Source organism: Lissotriton helveticus, chromosome 5_1 (assembly GCF_964261635.1).
Source record: "Lissotriton helveticus chromosome 5_1, aLisHel1.1, whole genome shotgun sequence".
NCBI lineage: Eukaryota > Metazoa > Chordata > Amphibia > Caudata > Salamandridae > Lissotriton > Lissotriton helveticus.
Genome location: NC_136065.1, coordinates 1,717,567,890 through 1,717,594,305, shown reverse-complemented (window position 1 = coordinate 1,717,594,305; position 26,416 = coordinate 1,717,567,890).

The window sequence follows — 26,416 nt, the reverse complement described above, 5'->3', positions numbered from 1 at the left end:
CAAACAAATACATGCATTGATTGTCCAAATACTGCCACTGAATACAAATCGCATTGTTGACTAGCAAGGCATTACACCAAATTCATTAAAAATAGATCTCAAAAATGCCTTCCTGATATTGCAGTGAAATGGGCATACACAAGAAGGTGAAGAAAGCAACGTCTGATATCTACATAAGTAACAAACCACAGAAATCATTCAGTACAAAACCATCAAGACTAAAAGTGTGTGAAATGTCTGTAATTTGCTTTAGCATAATTGCGTGTATTTTGGGCAATGTTACACAAGTTACACCTAATTACCTCCCAGGAGGTATTAAAGACCTGGACAGGTAAGAAACTCCCCAGGTTTAAGTACTTGCAGCTCACTTCATGGTCTTCGACTGTTGTAGAGGAAGTAGGGGGTACTTGGGACTGTGAGGCCTCACTCCAGGATACCAGTCCGAGAACCAAAGAAGTGGCAAAATGGTAAGGACAATTCTTGGAGGCAGAGGAAGAGAAACTGAAGTCCCCTTTTGAGATCTGGACAGACACACTGCAGGAAGGCAACATAAAATCTCTTTGAATAGACACTTTGAAATTACTTTATGCTACAGTAACACCTGCTAACTTTAAATGTCATAATTTCTTTGTTATCGCAGGTTGTATTGGATCCAGCAAAGATTGGCCAAGTTTGTGTTACCGCCGGTCCCCTGTTGTAAGAGTGCTATGTTACACAGGGTTAAACCCAAATGAAGTCACTGGGACCTGGGTAGATTAGTGTTATGGACAGAGGGGTCCCTGACTTATAAGAACATATTATATACAATGAAAGGAAGGAAACACTACACATAGATAAAAAAGGAAAAAGAGAAACAAATCTAAAGTGCAATGTTTTTATTCACAAAAGCACTTGTATCAACCTATGAATGGTTATACGATATATATCAAGAACCAACATTTTTCTTTTTCAAATTGTTCTGTGCCACCGTATCATATCACTCATAAGCTTGAGCATGGCGGACGGCGACTGCAGACAAACTGGTGGAGTGTACCTAGCACTGACTCAAGCTGCCTGAGTACCCGCGTCACCGGTGCAAATGAGTCAGCCCCAGCCTCCTTCAGACATGCTTCAGTGCGCTGCCTCACCTTTCCCTGGTCGGCCCTCCAGCACCACCTCACATTGCCTTCACTCTGGCGAATTTCTCCCCGGAACCCCGCAGCTTGCTCTGGTAATCTCAATATGGGTCAAAGACAAAAAATACCACAGGCCAAGCTAAAATGGACAAATATACGCATCCATAGGGGGACCAAAGGAGCTCCAGATGGCGGCCCTGAGACTGATCCTCTGCTGCATAGTGATAACACCTCTCTTATCCTACAAGCTATACTCGACTCCAAGACCCTACTGGCCAATCACTTACTCATGGTCATTTCCCACCTAATTCATCCAGGCCAGTGTGGAGTTATCCCCCGTCCCAGGACTGGGCATTTTATCCACAGAGTCCAGGAGGCCCTATGTCACATAAAAGCTCTTGGAGGTCTAACCGCATTCTTATTAATCAATTTTGAAAAAGCCTTCGATACAGTAGACTGGACTTATCTTGAGGAACCCCTGGTAAAACTGGGTTTTGGGGTCCGATTCTGTGCCTATGTGACAGTCCTTTAGGCTGAACCACGGGCTCGGGTAAGGGTCAATGTATTAAGTATGAGCGTCAAATCTGTTCCGCTCGCGGATTTCGCGGATTTTCGGTAAATCCGCAATCCGCGAACTCCCGCGAATTTACCGAAAATCCGCGAGCGGCGGATTCGGGGGGCAAAAGTTCAAGCCTTCAAGCTTGAAGTTGTAACTATTTAAGATGGTGCCGGCAAGCTGCCAGCGCCATCCTAAAATAGTTACTAAGTCAGCTAAGTTAGCTTCAACAGGAAGCACTAATAGATAAAATAAAGTAGGTGCTTGAGCACCTGCTTTATTTTATCTCTTAGTGCTTCCTGATCGGTCTCTGACCTTTTATACACACAAGAGGCATGAACTCGCATGGAATCCCCGCACGTTTGGTCCCGCTCACACACTCGCGGTGTGCACCGTCGTCCCGCCATTTACCAACTATGATAGCTCACTCAAGGGACCCTTTTTCAGAGTCAGAGTCAAAAACACTTTATTCGATTAAATAAAAATCATAAAAGTATGCTATACATTCAAAGTTGATCACAGGGATATACAAAAGAATTTTTTATATAACAATATTAAAACAAGCGACATTATGTGCAAATTTCTAATAATACAAAGATATATTTACAAGGATTTTACAAAGAGTTTACATCATATTTACACTGTCTATAGTAGCCTACAAAATTTCGGTTCATTTACACAGGTTGTACTAAAGGATTTGGTGCATGATCTATTTATAATAATATTTACAAGCCTATAATACAATCATTTTATAGTGCTACCCTGACAAGGCGTACGGTTTTTTACAAAGACTAAGTCAGGTTGTTGGTGATTGAAGTCTTTTTCGTCTAGACCTAATAGACATTGTAAGGAAATTTGCTACCCCATACATAATTAAAGGTGTTTCCATCAGCTGTAGGTATAAAAAAGCCGGTTTAACTTGGATAAACATTTGTTCTTTTAGTATAGGCTTAATATATTTCTCTCTAGCATGTCTAAAGAATGGACAAAAAAAGAAAAAATGCACAGAATCCTGGTCTGAGAAATCGTCACACTTGCAAGGGGCATTCTCACGGGGCTTACACCATTTACTATAATCACCCAGCAAAAGGTGAGCCTGGTTGAATCGGAATTTAGTGAGAACCCACCGATGGAAAGGTTTGTTTACTATTGCCAAGTATGGTTCGATAGCTAACGATGTAATAGTCAGGAAATGTGATCTCACGGTTGGCTTTGTGATTTCGCAAGATTCTCTTTCAGCTTCTCTTTTCTTTACATATTCCAATTTTACCCAACTAATGTCTTCTTTTTTTAGGCCTTCAGGATTTGAATATAGATCAGGGCGGCCCAGATATCCTGCTGTTTTTTTAATGTATGCAAGCCACTCAATCTCTGCCACTCGATCCCGCCCCATGCAGTCTTTAATAATCTTGTGATTAAGTGTTAAATTGGGGTTAAGCCAAGTTTTAATCCATGCCCTTAATGGTGCCAGGGACAACATATCTTCAATATAACCCATCCCTAATTCCATATGGATTGAGAAAGCAGGTGTGGATTTTGGTAAGCCTAGGACGGATCGCAGGAATATATTCTCTGCTCTTTGAATGTGGGTTGTGTTCTTATAACCCCAAATAGAGGCTCCATATCTGGCTATTGCCAGAGTTTTAGCTTTGTATATGGATAATATGGCCTCTGGAGGTTTGCCACCAAGGCGTTTTGCGAACCCCAGTATAGCAGCAGATGATCGTTTTACTGCAGCGGTCTTGTTCTGGATTTGTGGTGCCCATGTCCCCTTCTCATCGAACACCACTCCTAAGTATGTAAAGGCTTTAACTTTAGTGAGTGCGGATCCATTACAGGACAGGGTTCTGGGATTACTCTTGCAATTACCCACAGCCATAACATGTGATTTTCCTGCATTAATCACTAATTCCAGCTCTTGCATGAAGGCCCCAAAAGTATTTAATAGATGTTGAAGACCCCTAGGGGTCCTTGACATCAGTACCGTGTCGTCGGCATATAAAAGTACCGGCATCACGGATCCACCCATACGAGGCACATCTGTAGAGGCAGTTTTTAGGGACTCACCCAAGGAATTAATATAAAGGGAGAAGAGCATAGGTGCCAAAATGCACCCTTGGCGCACTCCCCTTCCCGATTTAAAAAAAGCGGTGCAGTTCCCTTCTTGAGACATGCGGATAGTTGCCCTTAAGTCACTGTGGAGACGCGCCAAAAAATCCACAAGTGCACGGTCCAGCCCCTTTTCAAGGAGTATTGTCCACAGCTTTGACCTATTGACTAGGTCAAAAGCTGTGGACAAGTCCATGAAGGCCAAATACATCATCCCCTTTGATGCTACAGTGTATTTGCTCAGTATAAGGTGTAAATTAAGGCATTGATCTTCTGTGCCTCTGGCAGATCTAAAGCCATACTGAGCTTCACACAAGATGTTTTTATTAGTGGCCCAAGCTGAGATTCTTTCCAGTATTATTTTGCCCAAGATTTTAAATGAGGAATCTAACAGAGATATGGGTCTGTAGCATCTAGGGTCCCCCCGTTGACCCTTCTTAAAGATGGGGATGATGACTGACTGTGACCAGGTAGTTGGAGGTCTTATCTTATCTATACCAACTACGTTAAAAACGTTAGTAAGTACAACTGACCACATTTCGGGATTTGTTTTAAACATATCAGCGGGTACGCCATCTGGACCGGGAGCCTTCTGTGATGACATATCCTCAATTGCACTCTGAACTTCTTTAATGGTAAAACTTTGGAGGGGGTCTTGTATGTGGATCAATGGAAGATCTGATTGTCCTAGATCGAGGTTGCTACCATAAATTTTTTGAAAATGGTTAAGCCATTCCTTCTCAGGGATGTTAACCTCCAGTGGTGCATTTTCTTTCCCATTGAACAGAGGGGTATTTACAATGGTCCAAAATTTTGCACGATCCCTCAGGGTTGCTTTCTCATACAAATCCTCCCAGGCCTGTTTCTTAATTTCCCTTTTCCTCATTTGAATGTCCATAGTATACTGTTTCCTAAGCCTAGCCACCTCCAATCTATCACGGGGTACTTTTTTCAGTGCTTTATGGGACTCAAGGGACCCCTTCGGGGCGATTGCATAGTAACACACACATGGTCGCTGGAACTAGTTGAAGCTCAAATTCAGTGACTCAGTCATCAGCCCAAAAACAATCGTGAGCGTCATCGAGGCTGGGCAGGTGTGCCTTCTTCCCAAATCTACCGTCGAAAATCAGCTGAGAGCGAGGCCTTTGCATCCTTGACTTTCACGAGCGCAATCCAAATCCGCAAATCGGCAAAATTTGCGGATCGCGGATCCGCGAAATCCGCCCATGCTTAAATGGTATTCTCTCCTGTGAATTCCCTATACAGAGGGGCACCAGGCAGGAATGTCCCCCTTTCCACATTACTGTTCATGCTGGCCATTGAGCCCCTAGAAATCAGATGCGATGCCAAGGCGTGGGGCTTTGACTGGGGCCTTGCTGTGGAGGACAGTGTAGCCCCTCCCTGCCGATGATGTTTTGTTGTTTATTTCCCATCTAGCCGAAAAAGGGGCCAGGCTCCTTAAGATGCTGGGATTGTTCAGGGAGGCCTCGGAACTACGGGTTCATTGGGGTAAGTGCCTGTTGGTACCACTAAGAAGTGACTGGTGATACAAAACCTGTCAGTTCCAGATTCCAATACAGTGGGTCAGCTTCCTATATCTTGGGGTACAGATCTCTTGGGAACCGAACCCTGCATGGAGCTTAAAGCTCTGACCAGTCACACGCCGGGCATGGGAGTACTGGAATATTCTCTCCCTTAATCTCATGGGTCACATCACATTGTTTAAAATTATGATCCTCCGGACTGCTTTATGTCTTAATTGTCCCTGTTAAATCCCCCGCACATGGTTTGATGCAATGCAGGCCATGGGACACAAACTTATCTGGGCTGTTTTAATCCCCAGAGTTGCTTGGGGGAAATGTACTCATGCGGCATACGATAGGGGTCTGTCAATGGCAGACATGAATCAGTATTATTTGGCATTACAATATTGACTGGCTGCACGGTGGTTGGGATGACCCAGCCTACAGAGGCGAGCTGGCTCTGCTGAGTTTGGATCGGGTATTGGGCTTTATGTATGGAAACCCAGTCTCTTCCTCTCTCCCTGAGGTGGCCAAAGTAGCTTTCCATGCATGGAGAGAAGCACTTTGTTGGACATGGTGGCATTACATTAGAATCTCCATTATGGGAGGGAAGGTGGTTGGCCTGAGTATCATCCCTGAAGGGCTTCCAGAACGGTACTCTATGAGCATCTTAAGATTAGGTGATGTCTTGAAAAAGGATCATATGAAATCCGTCCAAGATCTTAAATCTGAGTTCCAGATGTCAACCTCCCAGTTTTTTCGATATCTCTAGCGTTGTAACACACCTTTCCACTACCAGGAGATTTAGGAAGCATCCCTGAGTATAGCCCACTGGAATTCAGGATAGTGATGAGACGCCTGAGAGCCGGTGCATACATCAAATCTACAAGTCCCTGAAAATTCACTACCCTACAACTCTAGATGTTCTAAAGGTTAAATGGGAGGGCTGTGCCCGGGAGCTTAACAAGGATGACAGGACAGACGCATGTATGTCCCCTAGGATCTTGGTGATTTCTTCTAAACTCTGTCTCACACAATGGTGATACCTCCACCAATCATATTTATCACCCCATTGCTTATGGCGGGCTGGTCTTCGTGATTCCCCCGCCTGCCCCAGATGTCAAAATCAGGTGGCCGACTTCTATTATATGGTTTGGAAATTCCAGGTGATTCATACCTGCAGGAAAATCATTTTTAGGTCTCGGCCCGATCCAGCATATGCGCTGATCTTGGCTGAGACATCTAGTAGGGCTTTGAGAAATGCTTCTTTGCTGGCGATCAGCTTGCTATCATGCGCACAAGAGCACGCGCGCATGCGCATGATAGCAAGCTGATCGCCGGCAAGGTAACACCTGCGGTGACACGTGTGCACACCACACACGTCACACTCACATTTTTTTTCTTTTTTTTTCATTTTGCAGCCAATTTTTGTTTCGCGGCAGCCAATGCTTGTTATCCAACGGGTTAGTTGGGCTACTTCCAAAGTTGTTTTTCATCTCGCGGGAGGCTTTTATGGTCCTTTTGTAGCGCTAAGACACCTTCCAGTAATTCCGCACTTTATTAACTTATTCCATTCTTTCGAATGAAAGGAGCACTTTCGGCATGTTCACTACCTTAACGTCACACTCCCAGCTGCGCCCATAGAGACCGCACAGACCCACTAACGAGCAAACTTGCCGCCATACTCTTCGCACTCGCGGTACGATATACAACCTAGACCATAGGACCCCCCCCTCTGGCTTTATCAGACCCTTGAAACCACCAACCTGCACCTCTTTTGTACACTCAGGCTCTACATGCTTGTGTTTTATGTCTTTTATAGCCCAGGTCCATATTTACGCTCCTCCCAAATATTGGGGACGGCACACTTCGTTGCTCTCACATGTGAGTACCCTAACGCTGCATTACTTCTTTTTAAGCTGCAACCTTTTTAGAATGTGTTACTTATCAATTGTACCTTACAGGTTACAGGTACCTTTCCACAATTACCTGTGGGTGAGCCCTACTGTACTACACCACCTATGGTGTTTTCCAAGAGCGGCTCGTGCAGGTAAGAGCGGTGGGGAGGCTGATGATTGGACAGACTATGACGAGTGAAAATTAAATAATTAATTTTTCCGTCGTCTGTCGAATCTCGCCCCACCACTCCTACATGCACTGGGTGCTCCTGATATTTTCCTTTGTTTTATCATATTTAACATTTATAACATCCATCGAGGTCAGCCGAGCATACCCTCTATCACTTGCACCTTGAGCTCCATCGGATACTAATGCCGAACTTTGCGGGGCATGTTTTTCTCCTCTCTCTCTTTTCTCCCCTTCCCCACACTACTCTCTGACTTTATGGTAAGCTTGCTTCTGGCTCGGTCACAAAGGAATGTCTCTATGGGGACTCCTTCCTCTTCACTATGATGATTTGCATCCACTAATTGAGAAGTCTTTTTGCACCTTTCAAACTCCACAGCTTAATAGCATCGTATATATACAGATCTCGCAAGGCGCCATAACTAATCTACCTTTCGTTAACCACGCATGGCTTTACAACGCGATGTGGTCCGTTGGCTTAAACGCCTGACTCTGGTGCTGGAAACCAGGGTTCGAGCCTCAAGGTCGCGTCCACATCCTGTGATTCTGGGCAAATCACTTATTCTCCCTGTGCCTGAATGTGTAATGTAAATACAGTGCTCATGTAAAGCACTCCAATACCTTCAGGGTCGAGTTCGCGCTATAGAAATATGCAAAAAAAACAAACGCTAATATTAACACGCATACCGTTAGTTCGTGTGTATTTACTCCAACGAAAAAATACTCCACTACTCAAACAACTAGCACGCAAACATTCACCACACATACCATTACCTCCATTTTTTCCATGGGAAATAACCTTTATTTCGAAGTTTTTACTTCGGAGTACATTTACCATGCATGTTTTACTTCATATAGACTATTTCCATGCAAGGCTTAACAGCAAAATCCTTTACCACACATTTGCACAGTAGGTGGCAGTGTTTCTCTATGTCGTGTTTCTCTTTATTACAATCTCAGTTCTGATTAGAAGATTCTTTATTGAATTAATTGCGCTATGTGCATCCCGGTGGCTAGTGCAATAGTACAAGGATAGTAGAAATGTACATCCATCTCCTTGCTTGACTCCCCTAGTGCTTGCTGTTCAAGTGAACTGGCTCAGCTTCTAAAAGTCCTTCAGCAGGCGGTGACTTCTTCCTTTTGTATTTGCATGTCTGCTGTTATATGCCTTTTAGTGTTTTCGTGGGTCGTGTAGCTTCTTCTAAACACTTGTATCCTCTTTCTATTTGTTGTTCTGTGAATCGCCCCTGATTCCTGTAAACTGCTCTTAATCCTTTCAAATGACCCGTCCCTTACTCCTCTGAACTGCCTCTCATTTGCGCCAGCCTTCCCCTCATTCCTGCAAGCTCCTCTTCATTGCTTTAAACTGTCCCTCTTCCCCGCGAGCCTCCCCTCATTTCTGTGAGCCAATTCTCATTCCTGTGAGCTCCTCTTCAAAACTTAGAGCGTCTTCTCATGTTTTTCATTACAACGGAACAAAAAAAATAAATTAGACATAACATTTAAATAAAAAAAAGATGTAATGGTATGTGTGTACCAATCAGCTTTCCGCGCGCGAAGTCGTGTAGCGCGCTGGTGCGCGCCCCGGTGCGCGTACCGGGGCGCGCCTATAGATATATATATTTGTTTAACCTAAATTACTCAAAATACACTGGAGCGCATATCTTGAGACATAGCAAAGGCACATCGGGCTACCAGTCCCTACAATTTTGCCAAATTTGGTGGAAATCCATTCAGCCGTTCGGGCTAAAAGTGAGTCCAACCGCCCTATGGAAATTAACATGGGGAAAACACGTTTTGGGACCCCCCTTTTATCTCGGCCCCCGCTTGACGAATCCCCCCCAAACTTTCAGGAAAGGAGCAGAGCGGAGCTTCTTTGAGAAATTCACAAAGATTCGTCCACTGGCGCCAAAGTTATTCCTAATAGAATGTTGCGGATTTCCTATGGAAAGTAGATCCTAACTATAACTACCTACTGGCGACCGCCAGTAGGTAATATATATATATAAATATATATTCACTGAAAAAACCATAGGTTATAGACCATATATAGTTAGGAATTAGCATTTACAAAACCTTGAAAATTCACAGAAAAAACCATAGGTTATAGACCATATATAGTTAGGAATTAGCATTTAAAAAACCTTATTTTACTCACACAAAACCATTGAAATTCCATATATAGTTAGTTTCACTAACTATATATCGCGCACCCGCAATCCACTGCTGATGATGTCACATATTACATCATTCATGACACGGTCAGTGACATCACTGATGACATCACTGATGACATCTCAAATGACATCACTGATGACATCACTGATGACATCTCAAATGACATTACTGATGACATCACTGATGACTACATCCAGTGACTGTATGTTTCTGTAAAGTTAAAATATGTCTTACATATTGAAGAATGAGTGGATTTATAAGTGTCTGGATGAAGGATTTAGTAGGTGCATGACTGACTGTATGAGTGAGTGATTAAATGTGTCTCACTGAGTGCATGGGTTAGTGACTAAACTGTCTTAATTTGTGCATCATTATGTCTGTTGTTCTGTAAACTGCTGCATGTGTTGATCAGTAGCTATATGAGTAACTATATGGGTTATTGATTGATTGCTCAAGTATTTGTATGGGAGACTGAGTGTGTGTGTGGCTGGCTGGGAGGTGTGTGACTCTGTGCAGATCAATGTGTACTTGTATCAATGATTGTATAAGAGAGTAAGTATGTGTTAGTATATGTTTGAAAATTTAAGGTGCTCTATGTTTAACTGTATAGATTAGAAAATGGAAGTGTGATTGATTCTTTACAGGACTGACTAGGTGTGTGAGTAACTCCATGGATGAGCGGCAGAGTGTGAGTATCTGTATAGGTGTATGAGTGCATATGATAGTGTTGTAAAGATGAGTGAGTGTATGTATGAATGATTGTATGGGTGAATAAGTGAATGTGTGTGTAGACGTAGGAATCAGTGAGTGCGTATGTAGTAACTAGTATTGGTGTGTGAATGGTTTCAAAAATTATACTCTGTATTTAACACTGGGTGTAACAAAGGTTATATTAAAATGTGAGGAGATGTACTGTATTGTCACATGAATGATATCATCAGTGATGTGGTCATTAATGTCAAATGAGATGGCATCAGTGATGTCATCAGTGATGTCATTTGAGATTTCATCAGTGATGTCATCAGTGATGTCACTGACCGTGTCATGAATGATGTAATATGTGACATCATCAGCAGTGGATTGCGGGTGCGCGATATATAGTTAGTGCAACTAACTATATATGGAATTTCAATGGTTTTGTGTGAGTAAAATAAGGTTTTTTAAATGCTAATTCCTAACTATATATGGTCTATAACCTATGGTTTTTTCTGTGAATTTTCAAGGTTTTGTAAATGCTAATTCCTAACTATATATGGTCTATAACCTATGGTTTTTTCAGTGAATTTCATTGGTTTTTTAAAAGCTAATATCTATAGCTGTAAAATGTATTCTTCTTTAAATCAAAAAATATATTTTATATGTTTATTAATAATTTTTTTTATTATTATGTTTTGGTTCGCTCCCGGTCCGCGAACCGGGTAGCTTCCCGTTAGCTCAATTTGGTGCCGCGACTCGGTACGCGAACCGGTAAACGTTCCGTTTGCGCAACTGCCGCGTTAGAAATCAACATCGTGACGCGTCGCGGAAGCGCGATGTATCGCGTTGTCGCGTAATGCGTCTTAGGACGCGCCACGTTAGCGCACCCGGAAGTGCTCCGTTACGCGAACCGAGGCGCGAAGCGCAGCTCCCCGGAAGCGATCCGGGGTGCGTCGCGCAAGTGTGACGTATCGCTTTGCCGCGTAATGTGTCTTATGACGCGCCGCGTTGGCGCACCCGGAAGTGCTCCGGAGCGCGAACCGAGGCGCGAAGCGCAGCTCCCCGGAAGCGATCCGGGCCGCGGCGCGCAACGCGTAACGTAAGCGTAACAGGTCATGTGACTTGTTAATAAAACTTTTCATTGGTTCATTTCACTTTTGGTTTCCTAATGATGTAAGGCTAGGTCATGTGACCTAAAAATAACACTTTTCATTGGTTTAGAACTATTTTTTTTCCATAATGATGAAAGCCCCCACCTTTTTTCTCACTCTGACTTTCAACTTTGAGAAAGGAAGACCTATTTTGCTGAGTAGAAAATGGCTTCAGTAGTAGCTGCAGCTGGTGGACCCCCACCACCACCACCACCACCAAGTAAGAGAGGACCACCTCCACAGTTCCTTCCCAACACAGAGGAGGAAGAGGATGAAGAACAGGAAGAGGAAGTACAGCCAACACAGTTTTTACGTGAGGAGCCCCGGGTATCTCACCACAAAAATAGTTTTATTTGGCAGTTTTTTTCTTTCCTGAAGGACAAAAAAAAGTGAATGCTCGCTATGTGACATGCCTAATATGCAAAAAAGATTTATCAAGAGGCACAGATAAGAAGTATAGTTACGGCAACTATACTATGCATCGTCATATGCAGAGGTGGCATCCACTAAATTACAGCAGGGCAGAGATGCGTGACCTCCAAGACAACCCACCAACTCCTGTGGCCAGGACATCGGCACAGGTAACTCTGTCGGGGCCAGAGGCACGGGAAACAGTGTCAAACATTCAAGAAAACTTTGTGCACATGCAGAGAGTGTGTATATATTGCGGTAACCTACTCTCATGTGCCAATATGAGTATTAATTTGATAAACAGAGCATATGAAAACCACAAGTGCTCTAAACGCCCCAAAAAAAAAAAAAAATTTTTGCTCCTGTTGAGCCCTTTGTAATGCCTGTTTTTCGTTGTTTCCCCCCCCAAAAAACCAAAAAAAAACATAAAATTGTTCAAAAAATACAAAAAAACTAAAAATGTTCAGAAAAAACAAAAATATATAAAACAACAAAAACATTTAAAAAAAAGTTCTTTTCAGAACTACCTCCCCTTTATAAAAAAATTGCTAGAATGTTTAGCACTCTGGCAACCTCTATTTCTTTGGTTCGCTTCCCGGATCGCTCCCCGGTACGCGAACCAGGAGCGAACCAACATTTTTTTTTAAAAAGAAGAGTAAGTATAAGGGAAGTAAACAGAGAGTAATGTTAAAAGAAAGACAGCTATAGGGACTAAACCAGAGATACTGTTTAGTAGATGTATTTACCGAAGAAAAGATGGAAGAGGGTATAATTGTGAAAAACAAAATAGATAAGGAAGTGAAAGAAAAAAAGGAGAGTAGAAGAATAACAAAGAAGAGTTTCTTAGAGAATATGAGTGAATGTTCAAAATAAGATTAAAACATGTGGAATAACAGAGAGAAAAAACAGAAAGCAGAAAAGAAGAAGTAACAGAAAAAGAATAATTGAAACAGCAAAGAAATCTAAATAACATAGGGGCATATTATCAACATAGGCAATAAAAGTTTTGCAGCTTTTATCAGCAGAAATGTGTCGCTAAAGCCGCTTTTGCGGCAGAAAACTGCCGCTAAAACCGCTTTTGCAGCAGTTTTCAGCCGATAAAAACAGCAATAATTTTATTGGCTGTGTTCATAATATGCCCCTTAGTGTGCTTCAACTACACAGAGAAAGCATAATGAACAAGTAGTGAAAGAGTGATCAGTCAAAGACACTAAGAGTAATAGAGACGGAGTGAGTGAACAAGAGTGAGGAACTATGAGAACAGAGGGACTGAGAAAAGGAGTGGAAGGAGTAGAGTAAGTAAGTAATAGAGAAAGGAATGAGGGAAGTAGCAAAGGCAGGAAAGTGAGGGTTAAAGAAATGAAGCAGTGGAACTAATAGTAGTTAAATGTGATAGAAATGTAATGAAAAGAGTACAAAACATTTACCTTATAATTGTCGTTAACTTAGTCACTTGTTATTTTTATACTTTCAATCTGTGAAAGAGAGAACAAACATTTGAAAAATATTAAAACATGTATTTAAAAATTAGAAAAGACAAGGGAAAAGATTGAAGGACAAACAGTTTTTCAACAACTTTGACACTTACAGAAGCTTCTGCTTCTCCAGGCCCCCTACACAGTCCTAAAGATATACATTTTAAACTAACAGTATCTTGATGCAGATGAAGTGAGGCCTATCTTGGAACATGGTGCATCTTTTGCACTGCTGTTGTCTCACAAAAGTGACGCAATGGCAGCGCAAAAGAGGTGCACAATCATCATAAAACTGCTCCTAACATTTTAAATGATTGTTTCAGGATGGCAATAAGGTGTGTCCTATCCAGACGTTTGTTTCAGGTGAGGCCTACTCAGGGTTGCAGATCAAATTTAGGCTTGTAGAAGAGTACAGAGGAGATAATGCATGTGCAGGCCAACCAATAAAGTACAGACTTCCTCTGTTTCCCTGGACAGGCCTAAACTTCATCTGCACAATGTGATTCGTAATGTTAGGAAACACAGGTAATGTATTTGAAAAACGTGCAATTTCTTTTGCTCATTTCACAATCACATCACTTGTGTTTCCTTTGGTTAGGTATCTCATTGTGCAGATGTAGTCCAGCATATGAAAGAGTACGCACTGCATGCAACAACTTTGACACTTACTGAAGCCTCAGCTTCTCCATACCCCCTACACAGTCCTAATTATATACATTTTAAACTGACGGTATCTTGCTGGAAATGAACTGAGGCCTATCTTGCAACATGGTGCATCTTTTACACAAAAGTGACGGAACAACGGCGTAAAAGAGGCACACAGCCTTCATAAAACTGCCCTTAACATTTTAAATGATTGTTTCTAGATGCTGATAAGGTGTAACCTATCCACAGATTTGTTTCAGGTAAGTCCTACTCAGGGTTGCAGATGAAATTTAGGCTTGTTGAAGAGTACAGAGGAGAGCCCTCGAGAAAGTATGGAGAAGGGAACCAACAATGGACAACATGACCACCCTCAAGCTCGCCACCCGGGAACACCACCAACTGATCCGCGCCACCAAGAAAAACGCATACAAGGTCCGGCTGGACAACAACGCACACAACTGCAAGGAACTCTTCAACATCGTGAAAGAGCTCTCCAACCCAAACGCCGGAATCAACGACATCACCCCATCGCAAGACCTCTGCAACTCCCTCGCCTCCTACTTCCACAACAAAATCGCGGACATACACAACAGCTTCAGCATCCAACCGACGCACGCCAAAACCGCAGCAACACCACCCACCACCACCCTCCGCGCCTGGACTCCGATCAGCACCGAAGACACCGTCCGCACAATGAACTCCGTCCACTCCGGATCGCCGACCGACCCCTGCCCTCACCACGTCTTCAACAAGGCCGACTCTGTCATCGCACCCCACCTGCGGGACATCATCAACACCTCCTTCGACACCGCCACCTTCCCTGAGAGCTGGAAGCACGCCGAACTCAGCGCTCTACTCAAGAAACCTACAGCGGACCCCACCGAACTCAAGAATTACCGTCCCATCTCACTCCTCCCGTTCCCGGCCAAAGTCATCGAAAAGACCGTCAACAAACAGCTGGCCGCCTTCCTCGAGACGAATGGATCCCTCGACCCCTCACAGTCTGGCTTCCGAGCCAACCACAGCACCGAGACCGCCCTCATCGCTGCCACCGATGACATCCGAACCCTGATGGACAACGGAGAAACAGCGGCCCTCATCCTCCTGGACCTCTCCGCGGCATTCGACACTGTCTGCCACCGTACCCTAGTACAGCACCTCAGCAACGTCGGAATCCAGGAGAAGGCACTGGAGTGGATCACCTCCTTCCTCGACGGAAGAACACAGAGAGTCCGCCTACCACCGTACAAGTCAGAGGCCACCGAAGTCATCTGCGGCGTCCCTCAAGGATCCTCGCTGAGTCCCACCCTCTTCAACGTCTACATGAGCCCCCTCGCGGCCATCGCACGCCAACACAACCTCAACATAATCTCCTACGCCGACGACACCCAGCTGATCCTCTCCCTGACCAACGACCCCGCCGCCGCCAGAGCCAACCTGCACGAACGGATGAGAGATGTAGCCGAGTGGATGACGACCAGCCGCCTGAAACTGAACTCAGACAAGACGGAGGTCCTCATCCTGGGCTCCTCGCCCTCCGCCTGGGACGACTCCTGGTGGCCCCCCGCCCTGGGCACCGCACCCAAACCGACGGACCACGCACGCAACCTGGGCTTCATCCTGGACTCCTCCCTCTCCATGACCAGACAAGTCAACGCCGTCTCCTCGTCGTGCTTCAACATCCTGCGCATGCTACGGAAGATCTTCTGGTGGATCCCCACCGAGACCAGGAAGACTGTCACCCAGGCCCTCGTCACCAGCCGACTGGACTACGGCAACGCCCTCTAAGCCGGAACCACCGCCAAGCTCCAGAAGAGACTCCAGCGGATCCAGAACGCCTCAGCCAGACTCATCCTCGACATCCCACGAAACAGCCACATCTCCGGACATCTGAGAGACCTGCACTGGCTCCCCGTCAACAAAAGAATCACCTTCCGTCTCCTCACCCACGCACACAAAGCCCTACACGACCAAGGCCCAACCTACCTCAACAACCGAATCAACTTCTACGCTCCCAAGCGCCACCTCAGATCAACCAGCCACGCCCTCGCCGCCGTCCCCCGCATCCGAAGAGCGACAACAGGAGGAAGGTCCTTCTCATACCTGGCCGCCAAGACCTGGAACTCCCTCCCGACCGACCTGCGCCTGACCCAAGACCACCTCTCCTTCAGGAAGAAGCTCAAGACCTGGCTGTTCGAGCAGTAACGGCACCCCCCACTCCTAGCGCCTTGAGACCCTACGGGTGAGTAGTGCGCGATATAAATGTCTTGATTGATTGATTGATTGATAATACATGTGCAGGCCTACCAACGAAGTGAGTCATGTCCACTGCACTCTTGAACAAATGTCAGACCTCCTCTGTCTCCTGGAACAGGCCTAAACCTCATCTACACAATGTGATGTGTAATGTTAGGAAACACAGGTAATATAATTGAAAAACTTGCAATTTTTTTTGCTCATTCCACAATCACATCACCTGTGTTTCCTTTGCTTAGGTATCTCATTGTGGAAATGTAGTCTATCATATGAAAGACTACGTAGAATGTGAGCACTGTATGCAACAACTTTGACACTTACAGAAGCCTCACCTTCTCCATGCCTCCTACACAGTTCTAAATGTACATCATAAATACAAACAGTACAGAATTAATTATACATGTTAAATGGTTTATTTTTGCTGTTCTCAGAATGTATCAAATTTCACTAAAAACAGTGACTTGAAGGTATTCATCATATAACAGCGGGGAAAAAAAACACAATCAAAATGATTGTGTTTAAAAAACCCATATAACATAACCAATCAGAAATCAGAACTCCTCAAAAGTAACTTACTTTCCATGACGTCGAAGGATGTCCTATGAACAGCTTACACTCGGTTGTGCTGTTTTTATTTTCAGCCCGCCACTTTCTGAAAGAAAACCTCCATCGTTTTGAAAAATATGTTATATACAATAAATGACTTCTCGCTCTCTACCACACGTTTCCACAAGGCCAAATCATGTAAGAGCCATTTATAACTCTTGGAATTCTTGTAAGCAAATCCCGTCATTTTCTATTTCCGCAACTTTCAGAAAGAAAACGTTCAAGATCACTTTCACAATCCTGGACTAGTAATATCTTACCCTTCTTGCTCACTCATGTTCTACATTTCCTATGACACTGATACTGCTTACTATGAAGCAGACTTACACTACCTCTATGACTACTACAACTATTTAATTCTCTACATCACTTTTAATCACAAAGCAATATAAAACAGTAGATACAATTATATCAACCCCTAGAATCATTATACGCCAGTTACCTACCCTAAATTCTCTTTTCTGAAAACAGAAAGTAAGAATATTTTTAAGTAAAAAGGCAACATTGTATCGTAGTCAAATGGGAATAATTTCCGAAACAGCAAATTTTTTTACATTTTCAATAAGCTGTGTAATAAGCGGATCTTGTCAAATGACCATCATGCCATATAATAGCTGCAGTTACAAATGTTCTTCCTAAAATCAACGACTGTGTAGCCACAACATTTGTAATTAAAGTTGAAGACTTACTTTCATCCGGTTTATATAGTTGGATTTTTAAAATGACATTATAATCAAAAGTTTGGACCAATAATCTAGACAGCATTGCAGACTTACATTCCCTCTACTCCATGTTTTGATTGGCTGCTTGAATTAGCTTATAAAAAGAAACAGTTTTTCTGAACTCATTCAAAGTGCAGTTATTTTTCCATGACGTCAATTGTTATGGTAAGAACACCGTTTGCTTTGGGAAATACTCTCTTGTCCTTCAACTAATCTCTGCCCACCACTTTCTGTAAGAAAATCTTCTTTTTTTCCAGGAACTATTTAAAACTCAAAAATAACTTTTGACTCTGTACTACACTTATCCTCAAGGCCAAATCATGTAGGAGCCATTAGAACCTCTTGAAATTCCTCAGAGCAAATCCCGAGATTCCTTCTCTAAAATTTTGGTTTTAAAAACACCAGGTAAGAATTTTTAAGGTCAAAAGGCAATTTTTTTTTGAAAATTAAAACAGAATCGTTGCAGAATGACCAGCCATTTCTAGACTTTAAATAAGCTGTGTAATGTCCTGATGTTATTGAAGGACCATCATGATATATAATTGCTGCAGTTACAATATTGACAACTGCGAAGCCACAAAATTTTTAATTAAAGTTGTCAATTTTGTTCCATCAGGCCTACATCGTTGGAACATTAAAATGACATACTGGCCATATGTTCGTATAAATAATGTTGACATCATTTCAGATTTACATTGGCTACACTCCATGTTGTGATCAGCTGCTTTTACTAGCTTATTAAAGGAGACTGATTTACTGTCTGGCAAAGTTAAATATATAAATCTTTCTGAGTCTACACTAGTAGTACTTGATACCCTACAGTTCTCGCAGTCATGCTGCCATTGATAAGAAAGCCCAAACAGGTGATCTACATCTACACCTTCAGCATGCAATACATCAAGCATATACATTAAAAACTCCTGACAATTTTGCTGAATATTTTGAGAGAATTGTGTTTGACCTGAACATCTGTCTAACAGATTTCGAATTTCAGACACACTTTCTATTTTTGTTCTATCAGTGCTACATTTCTCTAACACCAGAATTTAACAAACTGCAAAATCTTTGATCAGAATTGACCACAATCTCTTCTTTTACATTTTCTAGAGAAAACAAAACATTAACCACTACATTAGCATAGCAGTTAACACCAGAACTGTTTTCAAATTGAAAACCAACAACATCTTCAACAGAATCCTTTTTCTTTCTGCTTATAATTTCAGGTTCATCGACTTTTTGTCTTTTTGCTACAACCTCCCTAGTATTGGTCACATTTCTTCATTTCCGGCCTACCACACGTTTCTCAAACAAAGGATATTGAGGCAAATGTGGCGCATACTCTCTTCTTAACCTATTGTATTCCTTAACACAATCTAGATCCGCACAAATGTTTGTGACATCACACTCAATCAAGTACAATCCCGATAAAGTTCTAACTCGTGACAATGCCACATATGCCATACCCTCCTTGAACACAGAACTGCCAATATTCACCAATGCACTGTCTACACTTAAACCTTGCGATTTATGGATTGTCACCGCATATGCCAAGCAAACAGGAAACTGCTTACGGCGAACATATAAGTCTTTTACAAGCAAAAATCTAGCAGAACAACAACCAATTAGCTGTACTTGCTCAATGCCATCAAATTTAATTTTTAAAAATTCAATTCCATCTCTATTTCTGTATTTCACAAAATCTACAACATTACCCATTGATCCATTTACCAGACCTCTTTCAACATGTAAATTCCTCCTTAAAATTATACGGCAGTTTAAGCACACATTTAGAGTCTTTTCAAAACCTGCAGTTTTAGATATATTCTTCTCTAATGAATCCAATTTTGTTTTCAAATTCTCAGACAAAATAATTGTTGATCCCATATGCTCTACTCTGTCAATAGCTTCCAGTTTCACAATCTCTTGGTTTTCTAAATGCAACATTTTGTTGTTGAAGATGGCACATTCTGCAAGAGTTGGCATCAAACATATTCCAGATTTCTTCTCAGTAATTTTCTGAAAAATATTCTCAGGCACAACGTCTTGTTCTGGATATAAATTTGACAGTAATCGTGCATGTAAAGCTTCTTTCCCATGCTCGGTCACTTTTCCAATTCTAACATCTTGTAGAATATTCTTGTAATCTTCATCCTTCGCCTGACGCATATTTTCATGCAGTTCAGCATAATTGAAGTTTAACCATATATTGACGTTGCCAATGCTCCCTAGGCACTTCCTGGTATCTTCATGCGTGAGCATTTTGAACACAGGTTGTCCTTTCACTGGTGTCAGCTGCAGAAGATCTCCGAAAACAATGATGTGTTTGCCACCAAATAACACATCATGCTCTGTTTTAAGAACTTCTTGCATTCTCAAATGCACAAAGGCAAGCATGACATTGGAAACCATGCTTACTTCGTCAATGATAAGAAGTTTCATTTTCCTCAAGACTCTTGAAACTTCACAACAAGCATCTCCAGATAATTTGTGGTATTGTAATTTGTTGTCATGCTCCACTGGCAGCATCAGTAGACGATGCAAAGTAATACCTTTAATGTTATGTGCTGCCAGTCCAGTTGGAGCGGTGACAACACAAGACAGCGATGACTCAGTCCTTTCCTGCAAATAACATGAAATTGCTTTAATGAGGAAACTTTTTCCAGTTCCCACTTCTCCACTCACGTACAGTCGGACAGGCTTCAACGACGTACATGAGCACTCTTTGTTCTCATGACTTAATCCATGATCAATTTGCTTGGTAACTTCGTCATATATTTTCCTCTACTCAACGTTGAGCTGTCTTTCCAAGTCTTCTAAGTTAACCGCATCCTTCTGAGCATGTGCCATGGCTCTTTCCACTTCATTCATGGCAGTGGCAGCTTCATTTTCGATAACAGGTCCTCCTAGTGGATCCTGACTCAATGAAACAGAACTCTGACTGTCCTGAGAACTGTCTCTGGCAATCTCGGCTGCAATCGTTGCTTCCTGCTCGATTTCCGCATTCAACATTTCTAGATATTTGGATATAGCAGGACATTCTATGGTCTCCTTGGTGGCAGTGAAAGAGTCTTCGTAACAGAGGAAATCTCCAAGCAGTTCCTCTTCTGCACGCCAAGGCTTGAAAAGTTGCAAAAGTGCTAAATAGAAAAACTCCTTTTTTTCAGGAGATTCGCCACTCAATTTTTGATGGTTTACCAAGTGGCATTTTCTTTGCTTGACCAGACATCCCTCACTTCCAATTACAGCATACAATCCTTTCTCAATATCTTCTTTGATGTTCCTCTTGAATATGTAATTTTGTAGAACCTCATACAGACAAACATTCTCGAGGTGACTGCTTCGATTTGGATAATATGTATCCAACATGTTGGTCTTCAAAATATCGGTACTGTTCGGCTCCTTTTCCGCCAAATACTCAATTTCCCGCACAGGTTTCAGAACTCGATTACGCGTTGCAGCAAGACCAAGACTCGCCCAAAGATGCTCCTGGATTTGGCATAGAGACTTGCTGAAGACAACCGGTCAGAACATTCGTAAGCTCCAATTTCTCGATGTGACAACATCTTCAGACTGAAACTGTACAACTTCTTGCTGAGGCTCTTTTCATGGGAAATGTCCTCCCACATATCCTTCAATTCTGTCTTTTCTTTTTTGGTGATGTAAGATGTCACATACCGAGCCACAGCCATACAGTTATCAGCCACAAACTGTATATCCATGTTAGCATTCCACATGGACAAAATCACTGGGTTGTAGTCGTTGATGTACTTGGACTCTTCGATCCTTTTCAAATTGTATGTGTTTTAGGTGATTTCTTCATCACATTATGTCGCAGCGAAGACATCAAACTGTTTACTCTTCCTTTAGAAATCACCGGTCGTGGAAAGCCGAAACGACATTTGGTGTAGAACTTGTCCTTGTTTCTGAATTTACGACGACAGTACTTTCCACAACGATGGCTTTGGAAACGTAGAACTTGTTCTCTTAAGCTTTTCTTCTCCTTTGCGTTTGGAACAGCACACGTAGAATACTGTTGTATGAAACTCATCACTAAGTCTTCTGGATCTGTTCCAAATTTAGGTGCATCCTTGATCCACAGCAGCATATGTATATGAGGAGCACCTCTTGCTTGGTACTCCTTTCTCCAGAAGAAATCCAACACCTCTCCAAGAGGTGGATTCTTCTTATTCATGATGAAAGACATCATAGCTTCAAATCTATGATTGAAGTACCTGCATACATTCACTGGATCCAAAGAGCACAGTTCTCCGGGTGTCTTGAATTCGATATTTTCAATGTTTCCATTTGTCTCTCGTAGAAATTCAAGTAAGTCTTCCCAGCCATACTCGGCACAGCTCAGAGTGAGGAACCATGTGGGAGTTCCTAAGTTCCTCAGCATACATTTTAAATCACCATGACGACGGTACCAGTACTCATTAGTACCACGCTGACACGCCATGAGATTAATCAGGTGACAATCCAAAATACTGTCTTGCACATTGACTTTATCCATAAAGTCACTTGCAGAGATGTTTTGCATCTGTATACCACTTTTCAAGATGTGGTTCACTGCATATGACAGTCCAGACAGATCGCTTTCAAACAGGAGATGAAACAAATAGGGAATGCATTGTCGAAACCTAGCATCTTCTGCATACAATCGTAAAGTCCGGTATTCAGAAGCAGGAATTTGATGAGGTCGCTCATCATATCTTCCTCCTTGACCTGTTGGAAATAGCTGTGGGAAACACCGAGCTTCCAAACTTTCCTCCCAAACACTAATGGGACTCCCTTTGGCTTGTTTCATTTTAAACAACTCAATAGCATTCCCCATGACTTCCTTGGAATGCAAAGGATGAACACTATAATGTTCATATATTTCTTCACTTTTAGAGGGTTCTACTTTCTCAATTTGACCAGCACACAAATTGCTATCCTCTTCTTCACTTACTTCCTCTTCTGCAATATATACATTCTTATAGTACTTATTATTTTTTTTCAAATACAATGTTGCCTTTTTGACTTTCCTAACATCCACTAAATCTTGCCATATTTTCTTACTCTTTGTCGGAACCCCATTAACTAAGATAACCAGAGGTTCCTCTTCCACTTTTTCTACTCCAATTGTATTAATGTTTTTCTTCAAATCTAGAGGCAAATAAACAACTCTTCCCTTTAATCCTCTCTGTAAATCTGATGGAGGCAATTTCCCTGTCTTTAGCTCCATTCTTACAATAGCCTGAAAGGGATGGATACTTTGAATCAAAATAGATTCATAAGTATTTAAATCCTTCAATTCAGAAGGAATCTCAACCAATTCCAGATTATTATGAACCGCTCTAGCAGGCATCTGGTTTTGATTTAATTTGTTACAACAATAAGTACACACACGTTGATCTGATCCCAAATCAAAACAATTTTCTACCATCAAGTATGTTGCAAAATCCTTCCATTCACTATTATTTTCCCTTTCACTTTTTGCATATAAATCCACTAACTTAGTCTGATTCTTATAATAAGTGCGTCGACAACACACACAAGTGAAATTAGGCCTCTCACTTGATTTCACCTGAAACGTGGCAATTTCCTTCTGAAAATTATCTGTACTGGAAACCTGTACACTGTCTTCCACATTACCCTCTTCTTCTGGGTCAATTTCAACATTCTCCTCTTTACTTCCAAAGTAACAAAACTCAATTTCTTCACAAATATTCTTCACATCTATTTCAGAACCATGCAAAAGAGCAGCGCATAATTGTTTAAGCATAATTGCTGGACTCTTAGCATAATACAACATTCTAACTAATTTCCTCACTTTATTATGATGCACTGCTCGCATCCTGAAATGATGAAAAACACTCTGGCATACTCTCCTGGAAAGACAAGCCAGTGAATGACCATGCAAACCTGTCACTTCTCTCACTCTGCAAGGATCTAATTCTTGCAACAACATCATTTTCTGCTTCAAACTTTTCTTATTAAATGTCCGTACAAAATCACAAAGCAAATTGATGGAATCCTGTCGTACACTGCAAATACTACTACACTTCCAGGTGTACACAGGACCCTTAGGACGTCTTCCTAAAACCTCATTACCTAACACCTCTTCTGTCTCTGTTGTCACAAGTTTTTCTTTTTCAACTGGACAACCATCTTTCACCTCATAAGCTCGACCACTGGTGTCAACTGCATGCACCAAATCATTATCCTGGAAATAACTCTCCTCATTAAAAAATGCCTCACAACTTGAACTATGCATCCATTCTCCGGAAAAAACTTCACAAAAATTACTACGATTAACTATTCTCTTCCATCTACTATTTCTTTTGAAATCATACATTGCCTTGTTTAGCTTCCTAATTCTATTGATTATCAAAATAAATAACTTTCGTTTAATTTCAAATGCCTGATCAATAACTTTCTCAACTTTTTTTTTTCTCTTATAAAAAACCACTTTCTGTTGACCTTTCTTAATATTTTTTAACAAATTGCCAATTATCCTGTTGCGGAACATTCGTTTACGAATGTCCCTAAACTGTTGTTTCCTTCTACTATCATGCACAGAGTTATCTCTTGCTCTAGCAGTAACATTTTTGATTGGCCTTTCCTTTCCGTTTAACCACTTGGATGCTAAGGTGTTTTATGGCTTCCCATGTAATTTCCATTGAAGTCAATGGAAACTCCATGACGAGCTGGGCTCGTCATGAGCGTCGAAGGGGTTAAAATGCTTCTCTTTTTCTGGACTGAAACATTTTCTGTAGTAATACTTTTTTTTCTACAAATGTTTCTTATGAATGATTTAGTTGTCTTACCCGGTGCTTTCTTGGTGACTTGACGATTTTTTATTGTAGAGGACTGCTGCAATAATTGATGAACCTGCTGTCTTTGACGTTTTGTAGCCTTTCTGATTCTATCCTTAGTCGGCATTCTCTACTTTTGAAATGATCTGCAGTTGAATCTGTGGTAAAACATAATGAAAAATGTTATTAACCACTATTACCAAACAGTAAATCAATAACAGTCGTCAAAAACTTAACACACTACTTGTCATTTTCACTTAGAATAATTTTTAGTGCATAGGCAAATTTAGTATTCACAAATAGTAGCAAAGAAATGGAATGCTTCTACATTTTACCTGTGCTGTTTTATATGTGAATCTGATCTAATTTTATGAGCATATTATACTATTTTATTAAAGACACTACACATAACCTGTTTTTAAAGTTGTGTTTAATTTTAAATGAAACGGTTTACATTTTTACTTTTTATTTCCGTTAAATTTTAAAAATAAATGTTTATAGTTCCATAGGCTCAAGCAGGTCAGCTTCCCACCCTATGTCATACAATTCTGATAAATCGGCATCCTCATCATGTTCTTCATCATCCTCAGGATTTAAATCATCTAAGGGATCTACTTCCACTGATGTTTCAATGACAAGTTCAACGATAAGATCGAGTTCAACTGATTGCTCATTATCACTCATGCTTGATGTTGTTGTTATCTTTAAAAAAAGAGAACAACAATGAGATGTTGCAGAGTAAGACACAAATCTCAGAGACTATAATAGTAAAATTGTTTAACAAGAGTAACATTTTGCAGCTATTATTTAGCCATGTCCAGCGATGCTGAGGAGGTGAGGCCTATGTCCAAGGTTTCAGTGAACAGGACTCATCTCTTCTTAACCTTGGATAAGCCTCACCGACTCTGTGTCCCCTGCACATACTTAAATGTAAAGGGGCAGATTTATGTTAACTGGCACATCCCCAGGGATGCACCAGTTAACGTGCACCGCTGCTCTGCCACCCATGGTGTGCCGCATTTACAATGTGGAGCACCATTGAGTAAAAACAGCACAGATGCGTCACGCATCTGTGCCGCAAAAGCAGCACATTGCAGGAATCACGTCATAAGCACGACATGTCTACTACAATGCACAGGAGGAAGCCACACATTGCATGGTGCATCACTCCTTAGGCTATTTCAAACAGGCATAAGGATTTGATTCAGCAATGCTATAAAGCTGACTCAGTGAAATCTTCTAAATTTCACTGTGTTAGTTTTACAGGGCTTTCATGCAAATGAATGCCCACCCTGCAACAAAACACCTATATGAAACCTGACGCAGGTTTCATGTGGCACAGGACTTTACAGCATAACACATCTGCCTAGATGCATCAAGTTGTACATATGTCACAACATAGCAAATGTTTTGCACCGCCGCTGCATCACAAAAGTGACGCACAGCGGCACAAAAGAGGCCAACACCTATCATAAATCTGTCCCTAACATTTTAAATGATTGATTCAGGATGACGATAAGGTGTAGCCTATCCAGAGGTTTGTTTGAGGTGAGGCCTACTCAGGGTTGCAGATGAAATTTAGGGTTGTTGAAGAATACAGAAGAGATAATACATGTGCAGGCCTACCAAAGAAGTGAGTCATATCCACTTCACTCTTGAACAAAGGCCAGACCTCTTCTGTGTCCGTGGACAGACCTAAACCTCATCTGCACAATGTCATTCGTAAACTTAGGAAACAAAGGTGATGTAATTGAAAAATGTGGAGTTTCTTTTCCTCATTTCACAATCACATCACCTGTGTTTCCTTTGCTTAGGTATCTCGTAGTGCAGATGGAGTCTAGCATATCAAAGAGTACACAGAGGTTCAGCAGTGTATACAACAATTTTGACATTTACAGAAGATTCAGCTTCTTATCTTGTTGGGGATGAAGTGAGGCCTGTCTTGCAACATGGTGCATCTTTTCCATCACTGCTGCATCGGTTTCATGTGGCACGGGACTTTACAGCATGACACATCTGCCTAGATGCATCAAGTTGTAAATATGTCGCCACATAGCAAATCTTTTCCACCGCCGCTGCGTCACAAAA